We start from the raw sequence: 27,207 nt of genomic DNA on the forward strand, positions 1-27,207 counted from the left end.
TATTGGAATTATTATTATTATTGGAATAATATAAATTGGAATAATAAAGTTGGAATATATATATAAAGAGTTCCATTTGGTAAAAAGGGTTTTTTCACGTGAAAACCAGAGAAGCGACAGAAAGTGAAAAAAGGGCAAAGAGGAAGAGCAGGAGAAGAAGGTTGAAGAAGGAAGAGCTTGAAGCTAAAGGATTTGCCGGATTAACTCAGGTAAGGGGAGTTTATCGTCGTTTAATGGGTATTATGGGTTAACATGTAATGGGTAGTAATAAGCCGTTGAATTGACCCTAATTGGGATGATGAGTGCTGAAAAAGTGTGATGAATAAGTTATGTTAAGGCTGTAATTGAATCTATATTTGGGTGAGTTGTGATTTTCCGAACGTGTAGCTTTTTACGGAATTGGAATCGGAGGTCCGGAAGTCCTCCAACGGCGGAAATTGCGGAGAATTCTGCATTCTGCTTCGTGTTAGCGCAGGAACAGCTTTCTGTCTTGCGTTAACCGGTTAACCCAGGGTGTTAACCGGTTAACACTGTTATGAATTGTGAAATATTGCTGTCTGTCTTGCGTTAACCGGTTAACCCAGGGTGTTAACCGGTTAACACTGTTAAAATATGCCAGGAAGCGTGTTCTGTTTGCGTTAACCGGTTAACCCAGGGCGTTAACCGGTTAACACTGTTTGAAAGGTAGAAAAACTGATATTTTAAATATTATGAACAATTGATGATTGGCCTATATTGGTGTATGATATAGGAGGGATCAATTTCCCATTGTTTTGAGCAGTGTAGGTATTAGTAGAGTGTGCTAATACTGTGATTGATTATGTGGCATGACATAATATGATTCTGTGATAATTGTATTGATGATGTATGATGGTGTGCATAATGTTGTGAATATATCTATTATGTATGCTATTGTGAATGGACTGTTTATGGCTTAGAGTGTGAGCATATGTCCATTGTGGATTGTTGATGGTTGCATGCTAGGTGATTTAGTGTGCATAATATGGCCTTTATGGTGGTAGCTAATTCCCATGGTGAGGAATTAGTGAGTGAATTATTGTGGATTGTTGTTGATGTTTGCATGCTAGGTGATTTAGCGTGCATAGCATAGCCCTTGGGGTGGTAGCTAATTCCCATGGTGAGGAATTAGTGATGTGAGTCACTAGGTCTCAAATGAGTGGGACTAGTGAGCTTGGTAGCCGTATCTGGATTTGATCGGTGAGGTTGAACTATATGTTCACGAATAGTCGGTACCGCATGCATGGAGTCTCATTGCATAATGTATGTATGGCGTATAATATGAATGGATGTATTCCAATATTATACGTGTGTTTTGTGTTTGTGTTGAATATGATTGTGATTATGAGTTGGTGTTTCCGTTACTGAACGTGTGATCTGATTAGGGTGATGAAATGTGTTAATTTACTTAGCATTATATGATATTTTATAATGCTTATTATATCGATTGAGGAACTCACCCTTACAACTATGTTTTCAGGTAACGAGCAGTGATTGAGTAGAAGCTAGTGATTGGAGTCTAGCGTAGTTCATTAGTGAGTCATGCTCTGGTAGATGTAACATCGGGACGGGATGTTTTACTTGTTTTCATTTGGTTGTTGAACAACTTTACATGTAATGTGTTACATGGCTTGTATGTTGTTAGATTTCTAACCGCTGCGTATTGTGCAATGTCTTATTTTGATTAATAAATGAGCATGACAAGTTATTATGGTGAATGGTGTGAAGTGTCAAGTGTGACACCCTTAAATTGCATATCTACTCTGATTTATATTTTGTTGAATTAATTAATTATTGGGGTTTTTTAGAAGGGTGTTACAAAACGCGCGAGGGAATTTCATTATCCCAAGAATCTCTTTCTCTTAATATCATGGGATGCACTTAATGAAAAAAAACCAAAATTTTCCCACTCACAGACAAGTCTCTTTCTTAGCTTTTGATCTCAAAAATCAGAGTAAAATTTTACTCTCTTGATGTGAAGGTTTTTCATCAACTTCAAAACACCATAATATTTTATTTTTCACTCATACAAACACATGTTCACCATATACTCCTTCTACTTTTTCTTCCAAAACACATCACCACACACATGGCCATACTCCTTGTTGCGTTTTCAAATCAAACACAACTTGCACCTTTTTCATGTCCCCCATTGAATACTTCAAACCAAACCCATAAACCTATGCTTCCTTCTCCTACCGGAGTGAGCTTCACCATCATTTTCACAAAAATATTTTCTTGCAGTCGTTCAAACCTCCATATCACCATTGTGAGCATCAATGAACCAAACCTCCATCTTTGGAAAATCAAAATCACCTCCACCATAAAACACCACTCATCGGCACCCACTCTCAACTCTGTTGTCCGGAACACAACGCTTAACAACCACCTTAGATCCACCATAATCTTCTTCTCTAAACTCTTCCCTAAACCACCGTTAACTCTCTCAAATCACACTACCCTCTTCTTCCTCCATTTTATCCTCTCATCACGATTAACAACAAACTTTAGCCACCATGAAACCTTTAATTCAGATGTATTGTTTCAACATCAATAACCATTGGAAAATCTTATTTCCGTCGATTCATACACCACCAATAACCTCTGTTTTCGTCATCAACCACTCCAAACTGACCGAAATATACCTCACCATCATGTGTGATTCACGGTGCCGAGTTCATTGTGTTTGGTTTTTCAAGCTTATCGTTGGCTTTGTGAAGTTTTGAAAAGGAAGCAAAGAAGAAGATGAATAACCATGATATTCATGAATGTGCATTTGGATGTACTCCCTGAGTTGCTTGCATCTTGCTTTTTGTTTTTTTTCCATTTAGTTTCATTTTATTCTCTTATATATTATTTGAGGACTTTGTTTGATACGATGAGGTGAATGGTTAAGTTGGTTTGGGCTTATGTCTCATAATTTTCCATGACCTAATTTCAACACCTGCAGGCCACACAGTTTTATTTTTTGGGGTTTTTACTAATTTTTTGTTATGTTTTGGAATTTATTTTAAATCAAATAAATTATAATTTTTTATGGGCTTGTATCATTCAATTTAAAGCCCATTTAACTCTTGTTATTTACATTTTTTTGTTAGTTTCATTTTATGATTATTTTTTCATTTTTATTTTGATTACGAAAATTGTAATTTCGTGACGTTGATGAATAATAAAAGTATGATGTGTGTGTGTGGGTTTGTTCTATTCTTTGGTTTATTTTCATTTCTAAAAAATAAATTTTCGTCCCAGATTCGATACTTTCATGTCGTTATTCCGCCAGATTTTTTATCTATATATCAATTATATTTCGTCATGTTATGACCTTTGCATACGACGTCTCATTTGTTGTCGATATGCACAAACCAGTTTTGAGCATATTACCTATAGTTTCGCTTGCACTTCTTGATTTCTTGCTCATTTTATTTACCGATTGTGGCGTTTACCTAATATCGGTTTTGATACCATTTGCTTTTTCATTATACGAATTAAACCTTAACTTATGACCTCATTCGGTTGAGTGCTCGAGTTCATTCCCATTCCGTTCCATTTTCCCATTATACGTCCTACATTAGCATTTCTTTCGATTCATGATAACAAACAACGATCCAACGTCGTTATTGTTTAAGTCAAATTTGAATTTAACTTTTGTTTACTTTGCACGTCCTTGTGTTATGTGACATTGATTCACATTCTTGCATCATGATCTTGATCCTTGCACGTTTCATTTTTGTCTTTACTTATTTTGTTTTGATTTAGATGAACATGTGTTTGTGCATATGACGTGTGTTGATATCTCCTATCTTGTGGCTTACTCTTGGGATTTCTTACAATTAGACTCTTTTTGTGCACGGACACTCACTTACGTGCATTTGTTAATTGGGTTTTGATTTAATCGTTTCATTATATAATATCCCCCCTATTCGATAAAATGTACCTCCACTCCCATGACGTGTAATAATTTTAACGCTTTATTTTTTATTGCTTTGTTTAGGTAGTTTCTAACACAAGATTAAATCAACCCCTTTTCACAAAAAAAGAACAAAAATAAAAACTCGATCCAACATCGATTATTTTTCTTAAAAACCAAATCATTTGACCATTTCAATCCATTTCTACCCATTCCAATTTCTTCAACTTTTCACTTTCAAACCACTCTATTAAATTCTTTTGCAATCGATAATCAAAAGCTTGATCCAACATCAAGCCATGTTCATAATGAAACTTAACCACTATTTAACACTTTTCAATAAAAAGGATGAAAGAAACGGGGTGTATTCCACAAGCTCCTGAGAGTTAAGATCCGAGATGTAAATCTCATCAATCTAAAAACTCATCATCTTCAAATCAATTCCACGACGCTTAATAAACCTCGACTAGCTTCGAGTGCGCTTTCTCAAGCCAGACTTCAAAACATCTAAAAATTTAAAAACTCTTTTGCAAATAAGATGAAAAAGCAGAGGGATGTAGTCTTTGAATTCTCTAGAGTTAGGAATCTAGATGTAGTTCTCGTCACTCCAAAATCTCTCATCATCCAAAATTACTTCAAACCAATTAAACTCTTTTATTGCCGCCGTGCGATTGATCCTTAGACCCTTTTTGTAATCGAAATGTACTTTATCTTGGATGACACAAAAAACAATGTTTCGTCCATTTGAACATGTGAGTATGTTTACGATGTCGCCCGTGAATGTTGATTTGTAAATTCATTCGGTCGTGATGCGAACGTTCCCTTCTCCACTTGTTTTGGGTAGTCAAAAATGTTTTCATCGATTGACACAAAGTAGCTTTTGCTAAAATCGACCAACAAACAAACATTTTCTACCAGAACTACGTAAGCCTTGAGTTCTCTATTACACCCAGAGATACATAGGAGCATGATTTATAAATCTTATCAGACACATTAATAAAAATCCAAAAACATTTTCTCTTTTCTTTTTGTCCTATTCTTATTCCCCTTTTAATAACTCGAGAAGCCTAACATTTTTAAGCTAACACTAACGCGCATAACTAACCTAATGGTTTCCGTTGGGTACAATGGACGTGAGGGGTGTTAATACATTCCCCTTGCGTAACCGAATCCCGAACCCTGATTTGGTTGCGACGACCATAATCATTGTCGTTCTTTTTTGGGTTTTATCAGTATTTTCACTTTCCTTTTTAGGAATAAATAAAGTTCAGTGGCGAATATGTTCAATCCATTCTGCGAGCGTGCAATTGCGCTTCGCGAAGTTGTGTTCTCATTTTTCGAGGTGCAACACATGGGCAAGGGTTTTTCATTAGGCACCATAAATTCATATGTTTATCTGTTGTTTTTAGTTTCTTACAGTAAATCTAAGCTCATCCTAGAAGTGATAAGCATGATAGATATCGTCGATGACCTAAGTAACTGACCATATAAATAAGAACCTCTAGTCGGGTTATGTTAACAAAACCTCTAACCTAGTTAAGTCGACCACGTAAATAAGAACCTTTGGTCAGGTTATGTTAACAAAACCTATAACCTAATTAATCAGCCACATAAATAAGAACCTTTGGGCGGGTTATGTTAACAAAACCTATGACCTAATTAAACCGGCCACGTAAATAAGAACCTTTTTTTGGGTTATATTAACAAAACCTTTGACCTAATTAATCGGCCACATATATAAGAACCTATGGTCGGGTTATGTTAACAAAACCTCTGACCTAATTAAATTGGCCACGTAAATAAGAAACTTTGGTCGGGTTATGTTAATAAAACCTCTGACCTAATGAAATCGGAAATTAAGAATTTATGGTCGGGTTTTCAAACCTATGACCAAATCGAGGGTCTAAAGAACCTCTAATAAACCGACTAAATGGGTTGATAACCTAATCGAAAGTTCTAAATTATCAACAAGTCAATTAGTTCAAAACCTATGATTTAATTAAAGAAGAGTGAGTTGATATGTAGAAAAAACCAAGTTCTGATACATACCGCTAAAACATAAGACGAGATAATTTAAAAATATGTTCGGGGCTATACGTAAAAATTCCTCAAAGGGGCTTAAGCGTGGTACCAAAAACAAAAGTACATTATCCAAATATTACAAAAAGCACATCATCATAGATGGCCAACGATAAAAATAAACAAACTTAAACATCTTGTTGTTTGTCTTCTTGAGCCTCATGGATCAGATTATTGGTTGTTGCATCCTTTGAAACCTCAACTTTATATCTTCAGGAGAAGCTTTCTCCATATCCACAAGCTGGCCATCCACCACGGTCTTAAAGAAATCCATCTCTGACACATTGAGGCCAGGCATAATGCATAATGCTTAGGATTTAGCCTTATCCATCTCGAAAATGATAGTTACCGTCCAACACATTGGGGCACCTTTCTCCACTCTTCACTCGAAGTAATTTATCCTTGAAACCTTTATAGTTATTAGTATAAGCCTGAAGGAAACTCTTCCCTGGGATTCAACTAAGGGTAACCCAGCCTCTTTTGTCCATCCCCTTCAACTCAAAGAAATAAAAGAACAAACCTAAAGTAGGGGTTATACTAATCATCTCGCAAACAAGTTCAAAAGCTTTAATAAAACCCTAGCCATTTGGGCGTAATTGAGAAGGAGAGATATTTAGGGTTTTGAGGAGGTCGGATTCAAAATCAATGAAAGGGATACAGATCTTGAAATCCTCGACCACCCATATGTAAAAGTAAAAATACTCGTCTGACACTCCCTTTGGTCGAGTATTGCAAACTCTCTCACCAACCACACAAGGTTCCAGCACGACGTCCTCCTCATTCCCAGTAGAGGAAATTTGTTTGTTAGAGTGAAGTCTTGAGATGTCACTATCGTCGATGACATTACGATCATGACTTAGAACTTCTTTGTCAATCAAAGACCTTGATGACTCCGCCAGAATGTCCATGGAACCTGATGATGAAGACTCCGGGTCATTTTTACTACAAGGTGAAGAGATCTCAACATAAACTTCCCTAGTAATCTGATCAAACTTTGTTTGCTTCAGATGACCCTGACACTCTTTCATGCACTCGTCCTAGAGTTTTCTCCTCTCATGGGCAGTGAGGGAAATTGGCACTTCCCTCTAATCATCACAATAACATTTTTTAACCATAATAAAAGAATAAAAAAAGAGGGAAACAGAGTAAATGAGGCAGAGAAATAATACTTGAGGCATATGCTGGAAGAAAACGATTGGCAGAAGGCACAAAGAAATTATGGTCAGTAAGTCTTGAAATAAAAAGGAAGAGAAATCACAAACGGTAAGGGAACAAAGAAGGAATGAGTCTTTTTATGGAAGTGAGTTTTACAACGGTCAAGAAGTTATATCAAGCTAAAGTCATTATAACAAGTTAGTTCCCCATAAAAACCATCATGACAATGAGAGACAAAATGACTTTCATTATTACTCTTTTAAAAACCATTATCACACGGTAACTTACCGAGTAGGTGACTGGCTCAAGGAAGAAGGAATTCCAGGACTTTTCTGTTCGAACACTTCAATATGTTGGACCTTGTGATCGGGGGGCTTATGTACATCCCAAAATACCCAAAGACCGAGTTGTTGAGGTCGAGTAGGAAGGAGCAATCATGTCGAGCTCCACAAATATGAATAGGTCGGTCCTGGTCCTATAAGTGTGATGGTAGACGACGTTAGCAAGTTACAAGAACAGTCACATATGACAGTTACAAGATAGTTTCATGATTGCATGTGAGTTACAGAAAATGATGGATGAGAGGTTACATGATAGTTAGAGAAGACGAAAGATGTTATTAAGTGTCACTTAAACACGGGATCTGAAGGGGCATTTCTTAAATGGCCCTTGGAGACATGACAGGTATAAAAAGAGGTTTCTCATCGAGAAAAAGAGAGACAACGAATATCCCCTACAGACAGAATGATTATGATCTCATATAACTCGCCTTGGGGAGATTAACGAAATAGTGTTTATCATGAACACTTTTAGAGCCTTCAAACGATATTAAGGAATAAAGAGTCGTTGAAGGATCTAAAGATCAGTCTGATCATCTACTGAATAACCGTAGGAAATTATGGCACTCGTGACACTCGATATATGAATTTTCATTTTTGTCGAATGCATCTTAGCCTGAACATTATTAGATTCAATAATATTTCGAGCTATTCAATGATGTGAAAAGTGTGAATAATAATTGTTGTTTAAAAAGTTTAGATTTTTAACAAAATAATTGCATATCTATCGAACAATGAAGATGAATTGTTAGTCATGTTCTAATGGTGATATTAGCTTAAATATTCTTTTTTCCAATCACAATAAAATAATATTTTCTTCATGCGAGTTTTCTTTAAAAAATCGTATTTTATTTTTGCGACAAAACTCTACGCAAGTAAATCCAAAAAAAAAAAGTAAATAAAAGAAATACATAAAATTAACTCAATTAGCAAAATAGAAGCGAGCGTAAATGGCCTAACTGATTTATTTATTTATTTTGTTTAAAATAAGAGCATATTGAAAATTATGATGAAAAGATGGACTTTTTGCCCACAGTGCCCCAATTCTGGAAAAAAATTCCCACAATGCCCCATTTTGAAAAAAAAAATCTCCGAATGCCCCACTTTTCTTTTTGGTCTCGCCCATTCATTGGACGAGAGGCTGAAAGTGTGCGTTTTACTGCATGAACTCGTCCAATCAAAGAGCGAGTGGACACGTCATAAAATACCAATGCTTGAACTCGACCAATGGATGGCCGAGTCTATGTTGTTATCATTTTGTTTGTTTTTCTAAAAAAGATAATGAATTAATATTTTTTTAAAAGATAATGAATTAATATTTGTTTGAATAATATGTTGCTATCAAAGACTTTCAATGATCGAGCAATTGCTTTGTGTTTGTACTGTCTCGGCCAATGATTGACCGAGTATTCAAGTATTAATTTTCTATAAGTAACAGGACTTGTAGAAAATTAACTCAGAGCACAAAATCCTTTATTTTGGTAAAAATGTCAGTTTGGGGTCTTGTATTTTATGGACATGGTGAAAAAATCAGTGTTTGCCTCGATCCGCAATGGAATTTCATAACACTGATTTCAGTCATCCACACTAGCTTCCGGCAGTTGGGCGGGCGTTGTATGAAGGTGAGGAAAGTAGAGTATCGTTGTCCATACATAACATTGACTGATGCAAGCCCCGATGGTACGTACATGTATTACCTGGATCATATAGAAAATGATGAAGATGTTCAGTGTATGTTTTCGGCACATAGTGGTGAAGTTAATAGAGGGGTTGAAGGTCCACTTGTGTTGGTTGTTGTTGTTGATTAGTTTTTTAATTACCTCTAAGAATTTTAGTTGATGTGATCGTACTTTGTAACCAGAAGCCTTTGATTATCAAATGTATTTCATAATGTTTGTTTCCAAAAGATATTAGAAATACATAATGGTTTATATATAGTACGTGCATAGTAGTTAATAATTAAAAAAAACATAATCATCTGGACGGTCCTGCAACATTAGGACATTTCCTACGCATGTGTCCTATTCCACGACAAATTCCACACCTTCTCTTTTCCTTCTCAACGTCGTCCATCTCGGTTCTAATCATGATGCTGTTTGGGCGCCCTTTCTTCCTCCTTCTCATAGAGTCGTCGTGGAAAAGAGTAAATCCTTCATATTATGGTCAATTCTCCTCATGGGGAAGTCCTAGAAAACTCTTCTTATAGACCTTGAAGACGTTAAGAATTTTGAAGACGTCTGGAATGTGAATGGAGTAGTCCTGGCGTATGCTCGAACATGTTGCGATTACATGGGAGCAAGGTAAGTGAAATGCCTGAAATTTCCCACAATCGCAGTGTTGTTTCCTCAGATCAACGCTGAATGTACTGGTTGGTCGACCGTCATTATGATTAATCTTCTCTTGGACCATGAAATAGAATCTCTCGCGATCAAACTGCATGACGTTATGCGTGTTAGCTTTCATGACTTCCTCAGTCATCCCCTTGTTGTAGTTATCAGTGAAAACCTGCCCAGAGGCTAACATATTTGTCCATTGATGGCCTCTTTTACCAAATAGTGATCTTAATCGATAGTACGTAGATTTAACCAATGCAATGATTGGAAGGTTTCGGGTTTCTTTGAGCACCGAGTTCATTGCTTCTGCCAGATTAGTTGTCATGTGACCCCAGCGTTGCCCTCCGTCAAATGCCCTTGCCCACTTCTCCCGAGGGATGTAGTCTATCCATGATAAAGCGTCATTGTTTGTTCTTCGGATTTCCCCCCGATAGTAGTTAAATTTCGCCTCTGTCAATGCATAACCCATGTTAACAACTATTTTGCGCAGATCTTTGTCTTTAATCTCGCGCATGAAGTTTTGCGTAATGTGTCTAATGCAATAGACGTGTGATGACGGAGGATACTGCCATCCATTATGCTATACCTGTATTTTTCAACAACATGAGCGATGATCACCTTCACCTTAAGAGAAGCGTCCCGATTTACAAGCTCCATTATGCTCTTACTAATCATTTCTAAACTGGGTTTTGTATGGTCTTGTGACATAGAAGTGGTTATGCACGTATGAGGCCCACCAGACTTACCAACTCTCCACCTTGAGTTGCCCTTACGCAAAGAAACCCTGCATTTGAAATTGCATGTTAAATTTCTACATTTGATGACATAACGTACATTGTCATATTTAGTCACAGAAAAATCTAGACTACGTTTTATATGCCATTGTTGCAACGCCAAAACACATTTTTCCTTACTTTCATACTCTATGCCCTTCTCTATTTCGTCAGCATTGTGAGTTGGTATGAAACTTCCGAAAACGGAGATTGGTTCAGCATCATCCAAACTTATATTTTATATGTGAACAGGTGGGTTGTACAAACTAATTGGTTGAGCTCTTAGTGCAACAGTCGGTGTGTCGAAGATGTCTTCATTGCCATCGTCATCGCTAACACCAAATAGATCTTCAAATCGAACCTCTTCTTGCTCATCCTCACTATTCTCGCCTACCTCTTCATTTGGTATGAAAGGTTCATTATTTTGAGTCGGTTCTTCGTCAATGACTTGACTCATTCCGTACTATTGTGACTATATAGATTGCGTTGGATAACTGAGATTTTCATTGAGTCGATTGTTCTTCAAGATTTTCGACTAGTCGAACATATATCTCAATGGTGGGTAATTGAGAAAATGTTATATGACATTGAAACATTGACTTGACATCTTAGTCAGTCTCAATGGGTGTCATTATGTAAAAGACGGTATTATCGTCTCCATTAATTAATGGATGGCGATATATGATGTCTTCACATACATACATTCAACCAAGTATGGTTATAATACCGTATTTGGAACTAGCCGATTTTGCAAATGTAGCCAAGATAGCAAGTTTAAAAGTAGATTCTAAACTAATTGTTGCATTGTTAGAGAGATGGAGACCCGAGACACATACATTTCATTTACCAACGGGTGAATGTACTATCACACTAGAGGATGTGAGTATGTTACTCGGTCTCCGAATTAATGGTAAAGTTGTTAATGGCCCAACAAATGTAATCAATGATGTTTACATGGAGAATTTGGGCGTCGAACCAACAACTTCAGATAAAAATGGGGCTTCTATCAAAATTGTTTGGTTAGAAGCCCTATTAACACAACTGAAAAATAACCCTAACCCAACGGAGGCGGAAAATATTCTTCATTCAAAAGTTTATATCTTACTATTAATTGCTACTTTTTTAATTCCAGATAAGAGTCACAATTTAATGCATTCTTCTTGGTTACCTTTAGTAGGAGACCTAGAAAAATGTAACACATACAGTTGGGGTTCTGCTTGTCTGGCGACACTATATAGACATATGTGCAAGGCATCCATAAAGGAGTCAAGAGCATAGGAGGCTGTGTTGTATTACTAAGTGTATGAGCATTCACACGCATACCCTTGTTAGCCCTAGTTAGTAACGAGGTTTCATCACATCCTTATGCATTAAGGTACTGATTTTCATTGAAATGCAATTTATATTTCTCAAAATTAATTATACGTCGCTTTAAGGTATTTTTTTTAATATGCAAGATGGTGCAAACGAGGTATGCATTACGGAAATAATCCTCGTCATCATCTACGGGGGTACTGTGTTGCAATTGAACACATGGAAGAAAACGATGTAAGAACGATTAATTATAATATTCAGCTTATCTAAATTTCTTTTATACATTCTAATAGTTATATTTCTTTTAATAGTTTATATGGAGGTCGTACATACAACATCAAGTGCCTGATTATAGTGACGGTCGAGTTTGGAGTGCAACGACATATATAGTATGTTTCTTTACCGTTGAGATGCATCAGACGGATCGGGTCAAACTACAATTTGGATTTCAACAACAAATATTGTCTCAGCCAAGATGTCTAAGTGAACACCATAATAGGACTATGGTCCAAGCTTGGGACAAACATTGGCAAGATTTAAACAGAGAAGAGCTAAAAGAATGGAAAAGGAGAATGCATTTGGTGTTACAAGGTAACACAGTAATTGGTGAGTCTAAGTCGGGTAGCGAATACATGAATTGGTTTTTATCAATTCCTTTTACGCACGTTGCTCCAACACAATTTTTGACTGATCCCCGTCAACGTGTAGCTTCTTCAACCCAACAAACAACATCACCCTCACATCAAGACATTCCCCCCACATACACATCCCCATTTGGTGCCCAACCATCATCGTCAGCTCAACAAACTTACCAACATACCCAGACCACCCAACAACACACCATTTATTCCACCTTAACCCAACACCATAATCTCCAAACTCCATTCCCTCAAACAAACTACTTTTACAACCAACAATATCAACAACAAACCAACCTACGCTCACCCATACAATACACTCCAATTCCTCAACCCAACTTTGAATACTCAAACCCTTATTCTCAACCCCAAACATTTAACAGCACATTCGCACAACCCACTCCTACATACAACCCTGATGTTGTCTATTATCCTCCTAGCCAACACACCCAACGCAACGCCTACACACAACTCACACATTCACTACCCAACTTTGACCTCACCGATGACCATCTAATGAATATGCCTTCTTTTCGCATTCAAGAACTCGACGGTATGGATATGCCTCCAAACACATCACAACAACATCAAAGTCAACAACAAAATCAACAACAAGATCTACATGAAGATCTGTCTTCTAACTCATCTCCGTCTCCCGCAAGACAAAGACAAGAAGACTTGGGCAAGGGAAAACGCAAAAAAGTTGGCACAAGATGTGGAATAGGCGGTCACTATAAATAAAATGTATTTCTTCCATTATATCAATAAAATAATTATTAATCATTATAATTCATTATATGCCTTATTATAATATTTATAGTTGTATTATAAGTATTTTAAAAAAATCATTTCTATTATTAATATTTAAAAAAAAAATCATTTTTATTATTAATATTTTAAAAAAATATATATTAGAAAACTATTATTAGTATTTTACAAAAATATTATTATTATTTAAAAAAAAACATTTTTATTATTTAAATATGGAATTAATTAGAAAGTTATTTAATAATAATTTTAATAAGGTTATTTAATTATATAATTATATAAAAATAAATAAATATATATTCTACTTCATAAGCTCAGCCAACCAATGACCGAGTCTACTCAACAACTGCAACGCATCATCCTCTCGTTCAATGAATGGGCGAGACAAAAAAAAAGTAGGATATTCTAGAATTTTTTTTTCAAAATGGGACATTTTGAAAAAAAGTTTTCAGAAAAGGAGCACTGTAGACAAAAAGTCGAAAAGATGAGAGTGAAAAAATGGTTATTTGACATGAAAGGCATATGATAAAAACAAAATTTAAAAGAGAAATGGAGGGGACGTTTTGAATATTGATGTCCGTGATAGAAGGTGTATTGTTTTTTCTTTGTTGGAATTGGTAGGTATCTACGTTTTATGGAATCCGCTTAGGATTCATGTGTTCTGTCTCCACTTTGTCCCCCACTTTCTTCTCAAAGCATCTTTTCCATGTACTTCAAAATCTAACCATAACTTGTGTTCTTACTTCATTAAAATTATCATAAAAATCAAATTCAACATTGACTTATCTGCCGGCACACCATTACTCTATTGCCACGTGCCAAATCAAGATTCCACCAAAGGTTGTCTTAAGTATCGAATGTAAAGGTTGTGGGATCAAACTTTTCCAATCTTACCACCACAGCATGATAAAACTGCAATAGTATATGTATATTTACTATATAAAAAATAATATTTTCACCTCCTCAATACTTTCAACCTAAATCTATTATTTAACTAGATATAAATAGGATGATTTTTGTTGTTATTTGTTGATGGTCGAATGATTAAACATAAAATTATATTATTTTTTTATATAGTATGTATGATTTGTTAATTTTTTTTGTCAAAAATTGAATCATTCAAATATACGGAATGACACTTAAGATCTATTGGCGCGTCCATATATCAATTAAAAGAGAAAGAAAACTCAATTGATGCCTCCTTCTATTTAGGATCGCCAATTCAAATTAAATGCCTCTATTTTTTATTTATTTTAAATTACTAATCTATTTTTATTAATAATTAATTAATATAAAATAATATAAATAAAAAGGTTATTATCTAATATATATATATATATATATATATATATATATATTTATTTATTTATTTAAACTAAAATAAATAATTAAACAACTAATATAATTAATAAAATATAAATATTAAATACTAGTAATATATAATTAAATTTGGATTACATGTGGGAATAAATTTTTACCTTAAATATTATGATCCAGTTGATCGAAGTGGTCGGCGATTCCAACCCCTGACAGCTCGATGAACCCAGGTCGCTAATGTTGTCATAATTGAGTTGGTTGTTCATGCATTTGTAGTTTTGTTGCGTTGTTTGTGTGGATGAGGTACCTATTGGACGATGGCGAGGTTGTTTGAATGGTGATGTTGGTGTGAATGTTTGGATGGGTAAAAACGGGTGTGGTGTTTGGTAGTCTATGTTAAATTAAATTGTTATGTACTTTTGTAAGAGTGTGATTGGTTGGTTGGTTGTGTTTGTTGGTGTTGGGACTAAAAAATATTTGTGGTTGTTGTTGGTACGGGGTATGTTCTTGACATTTCGGTCATTTGGTGGCATGTATTATTAATTTTGTTGGGATGGAGTTGAGTGTAAATGTGTTTAATTAGAGGTTGGGTGTTTAATGATGAAGCTTGTTGACGTGGGTCAACTAAATATATGAGTTCATACAGGAACCCAATCGTAACCAATCTATACCAACACATATATTGAGGAGTTGGTTTAAATTTGAATGACTTTATAGAATCGGCTAGGACTAGGCGACGACATCATTTCCATTCTTTACACTCAACTTTGGCGTATTTTGTCCAATCATCGTGCTCACATTGGTTCAAGACTTTACTATTACGGAACTATATAAAGCACCTCGGAGGACCTGGGATTTCATGAAGCATGCAGAACTGACGTTTCACACGATCGTTGTGGTGCATCTCCATGGCAGTGAACACAATAATCTACGTTTTTGCAGTCCAAACGGCAAGATCATCTTGTTTCACTTCATGATGACCTTCTAACTCCATATATGATCTCTAAATAAACTGTTGTAGAAAACTAAATTAGCTTAGTATATGTTAATTATAAAAATACATTATTTTAAAATAAATAGGTCAATGGGAATACATCGTTTGGTCCCAAGTGATCCAATAAATTTCGGTATTCCATATGATGCACTAATGAGAACATTTGTTATGGTTCATCCGACGTGTGGAACACCTAAAAAAATTAAAATAATTTATTTGGTGTTAATAGTATAAATTAAGTAAATGAAAATATCTATAACGTTACAGATTTACCTTGTTGTGTATGGGAATACAAATTCGCAGTTGTTGTCTGGAGCTAGGGAGACCATTCTCGACCAACCTCATGCTTGAAGTAAAACGGTGCATCCAATAAAATTATATGTATCTTTTGTGCATTGTGACACAAAGATATATAGAGACACACTAAATAAGCAGACACCTAACTTATTTTCCTATTTTATCTATATTCTCTAACAAAGATAAATACATAATATGAATACTAGAACTAGAAGTATCTGGAAAAAAAAACAAACCTATTAATAGAATGATATAAAACTAAACCTATTTTAAGAGGAAACTTAGCTGATATTGACGCCTCCTTGCAGCTTTCAGAAAACATGGAAGGGCCATTATATTCTATTGGCGCCTTTACCATATTTTAATAGGGCACTTTGTGTCTATTGGTTCCTTCTTGTCAGACTTTTCAAAAAAGTGTAAGAGTCCTTAGATGCTATTGGCACCTTGCTTCAGAATCCTAACCCATTAGTTTCTATTGGCGCCCCATTCAAAAAAACATTGAGATTTTGCAACATATATATAACCAAACTCAATTAATTCATCTGCGTCAAGTCAAAATTGCATTTGCATCTACTCAAATCAATTCATTTGCACAAATTCACTACAAATATGTCTGCAAGATCAAATTATATTGTTAATTCTCATATTAACATAGAAATATGTGTCTCTGATATTTCTGGTTTCGGTTTTCAAAATATTGATGTTACCCGATTTATAAAAAGTAGAAAATTAAACTTCTTGCATTTCAAAGAGAGAATAGAGTCAAAGATAATGTTTGTCCAAACTAAAAAATTATATATAAAAATTATGTTTTTTTAAATAGTCAAGTCAAAAAATTTCAACTAAAAGTATGAGATGATGAAGATGTTTAAAGCATGTTTGAAAGCCATGAACATTTTGGATTCGACTATATTGAGTTGTATATTTTACTCAATCAATCTCAACAATCCCAGAATTTTGATCAATCCCAAGTATTAGATCAGTCTCGGATATTTGATAAATCTCAAATGTTGAACAAGATGAAGTTGATATCGTTGACGATGAGGAAGAAGAAAGTAAGACACAAGTTGATTATATGGTGAACTTGTTTGGGACCGGTGAGTACACTACACACACTGAAGTTGAACATGAAGATCAAGAAGCATTACCTTTAAGTTACGTTTATTGTCCTCCTCAACACGCGAAGAACTTGAATTTGAATGAAGATGATCCATCCTTAGATCTATTATACAATCCTTCTCAATAATTAGAGGTGTTAAAAGTGGGAAACCAATACCATACAAAAGCAGACTGCGTGCAAACTATACAAAAGTTTCACATGGATAATTCTATTGGTTATACTGTAGATCACATAGATGCAAGTGATACTTGGGAAATAAGTTTGATAGATCCACTTCACAATTGCACTACCACCAATCTTCTACAAGATCATGGTAAACTAATCTCTTAATTAATATGCCAAGATATTTTGCATCTTGTAGACAAGGACCTGTCTTTGAAGGTGAACACGATAATCTCTCATATCATTACACGATTCAACTACACTCTATTGTATAAGAAAGCATAGATTGCATGGACTAAGGCAGTTGAACATGTATACGCAAATTGGGAAAAATCTTACAATGAGATTCCATAATATTTGATAACACTTCATAAATACGTTCCTGGAATAGCTGTAATTATGGAGAGATTTCCAACATATACGATGAATGGAACTTATGTTAATAGAAGTAGAATATCCCATCGACTCTTCTGGGTGTTTCATCCATGCATCAATTTTTTATGAGTTTTGCAAACCTATTATTCAAATTGATAGAACATGATTGTATGGGAAATACAAGGGAATAATACTAATGGAAGTTGCACAAGACAGAAACAACAATATCTTTCCAATTTCCTTTACTCTAGTTGAAGGTGAGACTGATAGAGGTTGGAGTTTCTTTCTCAAAAATCTCAGAACACACGTTGCTCCGTAACCCAGCGTATGCTTAATTTCAGGCTCACATGCATCTATTGAAAGCTTGTACAATAATCATGCTAATGATTGGAAAAATCCTCATCTTGCGCATGTCTATTGCATAAGACACATTGCACATAACTTCATGCGGTAAATCAAAGACATAAATCTTTGGGGGGAAAATTATGAATGCAGAGTATGCTTTTAACCAACCATCACTCATACACTAACGTGAGGAAATAAAATTATAAAATGCAGAGACGTTAAGTGAGTGGGTAACATTCCAATGGAGAAGTGGACAAAGGCATTTAATGAAGGACGAATATGGGGCTACATGACAACAAACCTTGTGGAATCCATGAACGGCATTTTTAAGGGCACTAGAAACATATCAATGATTGCATTGGTGAGAGTAACCTATAATAGGTTGGGATCACCATTCGCTACCAAAGGTAAAAAATGGAGCTCAATGTTAGAATTAGAGCAATTATTCAGTAAAAGCTGCATGAAATTTATGAAGGAGAAAACTTGGAAATTTAACTCACATCACATCATAGGATTTAATCGTCATGTTTACAACTTTAGATTCGAGGAGACAATGAACCACAATGAGGGGAGGCCAACGAGATACTACCGGGTCGAAATATATAAAGGTTGGTACGACTGCAGAAAGTTTCAAACCTTATGTATTCCTTGTTCTTATGTCATTGTGACATGTTCCGGTGTTTGTCAAGGCTCATTCTTACATCCATTTGATGTTTACAAGGTTGTACACTTATTCAGTGTCTACAATAATAGCTTCCTAGTGGTAGCTAATGAGGAATATTGGCATAAATATCAAGGGAGCGTAATTTACCACAACTATAAATATGTGAAGGAACAAAAAAGACCGCCCTAGCAACACACGAATTAGAACCGAAATGGATACAACTGAGAAAATGGAAAGAAAGTGTGTAATATGTCGTCTACCCGGTCACACACGGAAACATTGTCCCAATGTTGGAACAAATTTTAGATAAGATTTAATTATGTTGTTAAATCTTTTGTAACCTTGAAATTTAATATAGATAACGACTTTTGGTTACAACAAAATGAACATAAAAAAGTCTAAAACAACAATACAAACAACAAATAAAAAGACTTAACACAATAACATATCTAAGAGATTAAAACAATCAAAACAACATCATCAGTCACAGACATTGTAACACCCTTCTAAATACCCCAAATATTTAATTAAAAATATTAACATATAACAATCAGAGTAATTATGCCCCGAAGGGTGTCACACAATCATTTCACAACAATCATCCAATATCCTGTCATGCTCATTTATTTGATCAAAATAAGACTCTTTTGCATAATTCGCAGCGGACACAAAATATCGACATTCAAATCATGTACTACATTACATGTAAGGTTGATCAACGACTAAATTAAAACATAGTCAAACATCCCCTCCCGATGTTACATCTACCAGAGCATGACCACTAAGGACAACACTAGACTCCAAGGACTAGCTTCTACTCAACTCTGCTCGTTACCTGAAAACATAGTTGTAAGGGTGAGTTCCTCAATCGATAAATAAGCATTATAAAATATTATGTCATGTTAAGTAATTTAACACATCAATCACCCTAATTGCAACATACATTCAGTAACAGCACATCAACTCAACCTTATGCTCAACACCAACATACAACACAAGTATAATCTCGTATCATACTCCATAACAACACAAATACACGTATAATATTGGAATACATCCATTCATATTATACGCCATACATACATTATGCAATGAGACTCCACACATGCGGTACCGACTATTCTTGAACATATAGTTCAAGCTCACCGATCAACTCCAGATACGGCTACTAAGCTCACTAGTCCCACTCATTTGAGATCTAATGACTCACTCACTAATTCCTCACCATGGGAATTAGCTACAGCCCCAAAGGCTAGACTATGCACACTAATCATCTAGCATGCAAACATCAACAACAAATCCACAATGATTCACTCACTAATTCCTCACCATGGGAATTAGCTACAGCCCCAAAGGCTATGCTATACACGCTAATCATCTAGCAATGCAGCATCAACAACAATTCACAACGGACATAAGCTCACACTCTAAGCCATACAACAGTCCATTCACAACACAGGAAATATATATACATTCACATCGTTAGGCATGCCATCATACATCAATCAACACATCATTATCATGTAAGTCAATTAAACACCGTATTAGCACTCTCTACTAATACCTCTACGGCTCACAACAGCGGGATATAATCCCTATTACATCACGTGCCAACATAGGCCAGCTCTCAATTATGTACACAACATTAACATATCCATTTTTCCACTCTGCAACATACGATATCCAGTTTCGATGATGACAAAACCATTATGCACGTCCATGAACAAAGAATGAAGGCTTTTCGTCGACCATAGGGGTCAGCTCAAAGCTCGCTGGTCGGCGCAAAGGCTCTGCTCAACTGGAGGGAGTCAGCGCAAACCTCCTTGCGTCGACGCATAGGGTCGACGCTTAAGCCACGGGTCGGCGAAAAATGCCTTGCGTCGACGCATGCAGTCAGCGCATGCCCCACGGGTCAGCGCACGCCGACTCTATGGTCGACCGTTCGCGCGCAGACTCAGATTTTCTGAGTTATTCCAAAGTTCCGTTAGCTTAACGCCTATCCGGTTTTCCGGCTGCTCCCGCATCTAAAACCCAATTTGTCTCTAAATTGGTAGTGCCGATTCAAGTTTTTAATTGGGATCCGTGTCATCGTCTAACATTTACGACTCACACAACTATCGATTCAATTTACAGTTTTAACACAGTTTATTCCACATCAATTTCAGCATATACAGTCCCAATTAGGGTTAAATCAACGGCTTATCACTACCCATTACATATTATCCCATAATACCCATTAATCGACGATAAACCCCCCTTACCTGAGATAATCCGGCAATTCTTTGAGTTCAAGCTCTTCCTCTTCTCCAACTTTCTTCCTCTTGCTCTGCCTCTTCCCTTTTCCTCTTCTCTGCAGTTTCTCTGTTTTCACGTGAAAACACTTCTTTACCAAATGGGATTCTCTTTCCTCATTTCACACTTATATATTTTCCAATAATAATTATTATTCCAAAATAATTAAAATAATCCAATAATAATAATCTAATTATTTAATTAAATTAATAATATACTATTAATTCAATTTAAATAATTATTTTATTTTATTGGGGTGTTACAACTCTCCCCCACTAAAAGAGTTTTCGTCCTCGAAAACATACCTCAAGCGAACAACTCTGGATAAGACTCCTTCATCTTACTCTCCAGTTCCCAAGTCGCGTTGCCACCTGCTGGTCCTCCCCAAGCTACCTTCACCAAGGCAATCTCTTTACCCCGCAACTGCTTCAACTCTCGATCCTCGATCCTCATAGGTGATGTTTCAACAGTCAGGTTATCTCTCACCTGTACATCATCTACTTGGACTACATGCGACGGATCATGAATGTACCTCCTCAACTGAGACACATGAAAAACCTCATGCAAATTCGCAAGTGACGGCGGTAAAGCGATACGATAGGCTACCTCCCCTATCCGCTCCAAAATCTGATAAGGACCAATAAATCGAGGTGTCAACTTCTTCGACTTCAAAGCTCGACCAACACCAGTTATCGGAGTGACACGAAGAAACACATGGTCTCCCTCTTGGAACTCAAGTGACTTCCTCCTCTTGTCATGATAACTCTTCTGACGACTCTGAGCAATTCTCATCTTCTCCTGAATCATCTTAATCTTTTCCGTAGTTTGTTGAACAATTTCCGGTCCAACCACAGCACTCTCACCGGACTCATACCAACATAAAGGTGTCCGACATCTCCTACCATACAAAGCTTCAAACGGTGCCATACCAATACTCGAATGAAAACTATTGTTGTAGGTAAACTCAATCAAAGGCAAATAACAATCCCAAGCACCTCCTTTTTCCAAAACACAAGCTCTCAAAAGATCCTCTAGTGACTGAATCGTCCTCTCAGTCTGACCATCAGTCTGCGGATGATATGCAGAACTCAATCTCAGCTTAGTTCCCAAAGCCTTCTGCAAACCTTCCCAGAATTTCGATGTAAATCTAGGATCTCTGTCTGAAACAATACTCGACGGAATACCATGCAAACTTACAATCTTCTCAATATACAACTCAGCTAATCTCTCTAACGGATAATCCATTCTGATCGGAATGAAATGAGCCGACTTCGTCAATCTATCAACAATCGCCCAAATGGCTTCAAAATTCTTACTTGTCCTTGGTAACCCAGAAACGAAATCCATACTGATACTATCCCACTTCCACTCTGGAATAGCCAACGGTTGCATTAGCCCAGACGGCTTCTGATGCTCAATCTTCGACTTCTGACAAGTCAAACAGGAATACACAAAACTTGCAATTTCTCTTTTCATTCCCGGCCACCAAAATAACCTTTTCAAATCATGATACATCTTCGTAGCTCCAGGATGAATACTCAAACCACTACGATGTCCTTCCTCAAGAATACTCTTCTTAAGCTCAGTAACATCCGGAATACACACCCGATCACCAAATCTCAAAACACCATTCTCATCAACTCTGAATTCACCACCTTGCCCTTGATTCACTAGAGTCAACTTGTCAACCAAAAGCATATCGGATTTCTGACCCTCTCTGATCTCATCCAGAATACCACTCGTTAACTTCAACATTCCCAATTTGACACTATTGTGAGTACTCTCACACACCAAACTCAAGTCTCTAAACTGCTCAATCAAATCCAATTCCTTAACCATTAACATAGACATATGTAACGATTTCCGGCTCAACGCATCAGCTACTACATTTGCTTTACCCGGATGGTAATTCAAACCAAACTCATAATCCTTCAGAAACTCTAACCATCTCCTTTGTCTCATATTCAGCTCTTTCTGATCAAACAAATACTTTAAACTTTTATGGTCACTGAAAACCTCAAATCTTGACCCGTACAAATAATGCCTCCATAACTTCAGAACAAATACCACAGCTGCCAACTCTAAATCGTGTGTCGGATAGTTCCTCTCATGAACCCTCAGCTGTCTCGAAGCATAAGCTATAACCTGCTTATTCTGCATCAATACACCACCTAAACCCAACAATGAAGCATCACAGTAAACCTCAAATGATTCCGACGAACTCGGTAATATCAAAATAGGAGTAGTAGTCAACCTTCTCTTCAACTCTTGGAAACCCTCTTCACATCTTGAGTCCCAAACAAACGCTTGCCCCTTCCTAGTCAACATTGTCAACGGTAACGCCAACTTAGAAAATCCCTCAATGAACTTCCTATAATAACCAGCCAATCCAAGAAAACTTCGAATCTCAGCCACAGACTTCGGAGCTTCCCACTTAGATACCGCTTCTATCTTAGAAGGATCAACAGCAACACCACCTCTTGAAATCACATGACCAAGAAAACTAACCTCTTCTAACCAAAATTCACATTTAGAGAGTTAAGCAAATAACTTCTTTTCTCGTAGAACTTCTAAAACCACTCTCAAATGCTCAGCATGCTCTTCTTCCGATTTCGAATACACCAAAATGTCATCAATAAACACCACAACAAACTTGTCCAGGTACGGATGGAAAATCCTATTCATATACTCCATGAATACTCCAGGCGCATTAGTCACACCAAAAGGCATTACAGAATACTCATAATGTCCATACCTTGTTCTGAAAGCAGTCTTCTGAATATCCTCAGTTTTCACACGTATCTGATGATACCCAGATCTCAAATCTATCTTGCTGAACACACTCGCACCAACCAACTGATCCATCAAATCATCAATCCTCGGCAAAGGATACCGATTCTTGATCGTCACTTTATTCAGTTGCCTGTAGTCCACACACAACCTCATAGTACCTTCTTTCTTCTTAACCAACAACACTGGTGCACCCCACGGCGACACACTCGGACGAATGAATTTCTTATCCAGCAGCTCTTCCAACTGACTCTTCAATTCAGTTAACTCCACAGCAGACATACGATACGACGCCTTCGATATCGGTCTAGTACCAGGTACCAAATCAATCGAGAACTCAACTTCACGCTCTGGCGGCAATTCATTCACCTCTTCCGGGAACACATCAGGAAAATCACACACCACAGCTAGATCGCCAATCACCAGTTTATCTTTAGCCTCCAAAGTCGCTAACAGCATAAACAACTCTGCCCCATCTGCTACTTCCTCACTCACCTGCCTCGCTGATAGAAACAAACTCTTTCCTTCTTCAATCTCAGGAAATATCACAGTCTTATCAAAACAGTTGATAGAAACTCGGTTAAACACCAACCAGTTCATACCCAAGATAACGTCAATCTGCACTAGTGGAAGACACACAAGGTCTATCCCAAAGTCTCTACCAAAAATACTCAAAGGACAATTCAAACAAACCGAAGTAGTAGTCACTGAACCCTTCGCAGGAGTATCAATCACCATACTTCCAAGCATCTCAGATATCTCTAACTTAAGTTTCACAGCACAATCCAAAGATATAAAGGAATGAGTAGCACCGGTGTCAATAATAGCTACAAGAGGAAAGCCATTAATATAACACGTACCTCGGATCAAACGATCATCTGCAGAAGTCTCAGAACCCGATAAAGCAAAGACCTTGCCTCCTGACTGATTCTCTTTCTTCGGCTTAGGACACTGTGGACTGATATGACCCAACTCTCCACAGTTGAAACAAGTTACAGTCTTCAACCGGCACTCTGCAGCCAAATGACCACCTTTGCCACACTTGAAACACTTCATCTCAGCACTGGTACACTCATGAACACGATGTCCAGCCCGACCACATCTATAACACTTAACAGGAGCACTAGAGTCTCCCCCACTAGGCCTCTTCATCCCACTCTGCTTCTGGAAACCCTTGCCAGCTGCATACGGTTTCCCACGATCAATCTGATTCTTACCCCTCCTATCAACCCTTTGCTGATAGCTCTCTGCTCTAGCCTTGGAATCCTGTTCAAAAATCCTGCAACAGTCAACCAAATCAGAAAACACCCTGATTCGCTGATATCCAATCGCCTGCTTGATCTCGGGACGCAACCCGTTCTCAAACTTCACACATTTCGAAAATTCTCCCGCAGCCTCATTATAGGGAGTGTAATATTTCGACAGCTCTGTGAACTTAGCAGCATACTCAGTAACCGACCGATTGCCCTGCTTCAATTCCAAGAACTCTATCTCTTTCTTTCCTCTGACATCTTCTGGAAAGTACTTCCTCAAGAATCTCTCTCTGAACACAGCCCAAGTGATTTCAGCGTTCCCAGCAGATTCCAACTCAGTGCGGGTAGCAACCCACCAATCATCAGCTTCTTCTGACAGCATATGTGTACCGAACCTGACCTTCTGGTTATCAGCACACTCAGTTACCCTGAAGATCCTCTCGATCTCCTTCAACCACTTCTGAGCGCCATCTGGATCGTATGCTCCCTTGAACATTGGAGGATTGTTCTTCTGGAACTCACTCAGTTGACGAGCAGCTCCCATCCCCACATCATTCGGATTCCCTCCAAGTACTCCAGCTAGCATACCCAGAGCCTCAGCAATCGCAGCATCATCTCTACCTCTTCCAGCCATCTCTATTCTGAAAACCCAAACAAGCTAAACAATAAGTACTGATAGGGTTACACAACGCCTATCCCGTACAGGGGAATTAGAATAGTTACGACTCGACACGACCGACTATGCTCTGATACCACTAATGTAACACCCTTCTAAATACCCCAAATATTTAATTAAAAATATTAACATATAACAATCAGAGTAATTATGCCCCGAAGGGTGTCACACAATCATTTCACAACAATCATCCAATATCCTGTCATGCTCATTTATTTGATCAAAATAAGACTCTTTTGCATAATTCGCAGCGGACACAAAATATCGACATTCAAATCATGTACTACATTACATGTAAGGTTGATCAACGACTAAATTAAAACATAGTCAAACATCCCCTCCCGATGTTACATCTACCAGAGCATGACCACTAAGGACAACACTAGACTCCAAGGACTAGCTTCTACTCAACTCTGCTCGTTACCTGAAAACATAGTTGTAAGGGTGAGTTCCTCAATCGATAAATAAGCATTATAAAATATTATGTCATGTTAAGTAATTTAACACATCAATCACCCTAATTGCAACATACATTCAGTAACAGCACATCAACTCAACCTTATGCTCAACACCAACATACAACACAAGTATAATCTCGTATCATACTCCATAACAACACAAATACACGTATAATATTGGAATACATCCATTCATATTATACGCCATACATACATTATGCAATGAGACTCCACACATGCGGTACCGACTATTCTTGAACATATAGTTCAAGCTCACCGATCAACTCCAGATACGGCTACTAAGCTCACTAGTCCCACTCATTTGAGATCTAATGACTCACTCACTAATTCCTCACCATGGGAATTAGCTACAGCCCCAAAGGCTAGACTATGCACACTAATCATCTAGCATGCAAACATCAACAGCAAATCCACAATGATTCACTCACTAATTCCTCACCATGGGAATTAGCTACAGCCCCAAAGGCTATGCTATACACGCTAATCATCTAGCAATGCAGCATCAACAACAATTCACAACGGACATAAGCTCACACTCTAAGCCATACAACAGTCCATTCACAACACAGGCAATATATATACATTCACATCGTTAGGCATGCCATCATACATCAATCAACACATCATTATCATGTAAGTCAATTAAACACCGTATTAGCACTCTCTACTAATACCTCTACGGCTCACAACAGCGGGATATAATCCCTATTACATCACGTGCCAACATAGGCCAGCTCTCAATTATGTACACAACATTAACATATCCATTTTTCCACTCTGCAACATACGATATCCAGTTTCGATGATGACAAAACCATTATGCACGTCCATGAACAAAGAATGAAGGCTTTTCGTCGACCATAGGGGTCAGCTCAAAGCTCGCTGGTCGGCGCAAAGGCTCTGCTCAACTGGAGGGAGTCAGCGCAAACCTCCTTGCGTCGACGCATAGGGTCGACGCTTAAGCCACGGGTCGGCGAAAAATGCCTTGCGTCGACGCATGCAGTCAGCGCATGCCCCACGGGTCAGCGCACGCCGACTCTATGGTCGACCGTTCGCGCGCAGACTCAGATTTTCTGAGTTATTCCAAAGTTCCGTTAGCTTAACGCCTATCCGGTTTTCC

This window comes from Lathyrus oleraceus, chromosome 1 (genome assembly GCF_024323335.1).
Source record: "Lathyrus oleraceus cultivar Zhongwan6 chromosome 1, CAAS_Psat_ZW6_1.0, whole genome shotgun sequence".
NCBI lineage: Eukaryota > Viridiplantae > Streptophyta > Magnoliopsida > Fabales > Fabaceae > Lathyrus > Lathyrus oleraceus.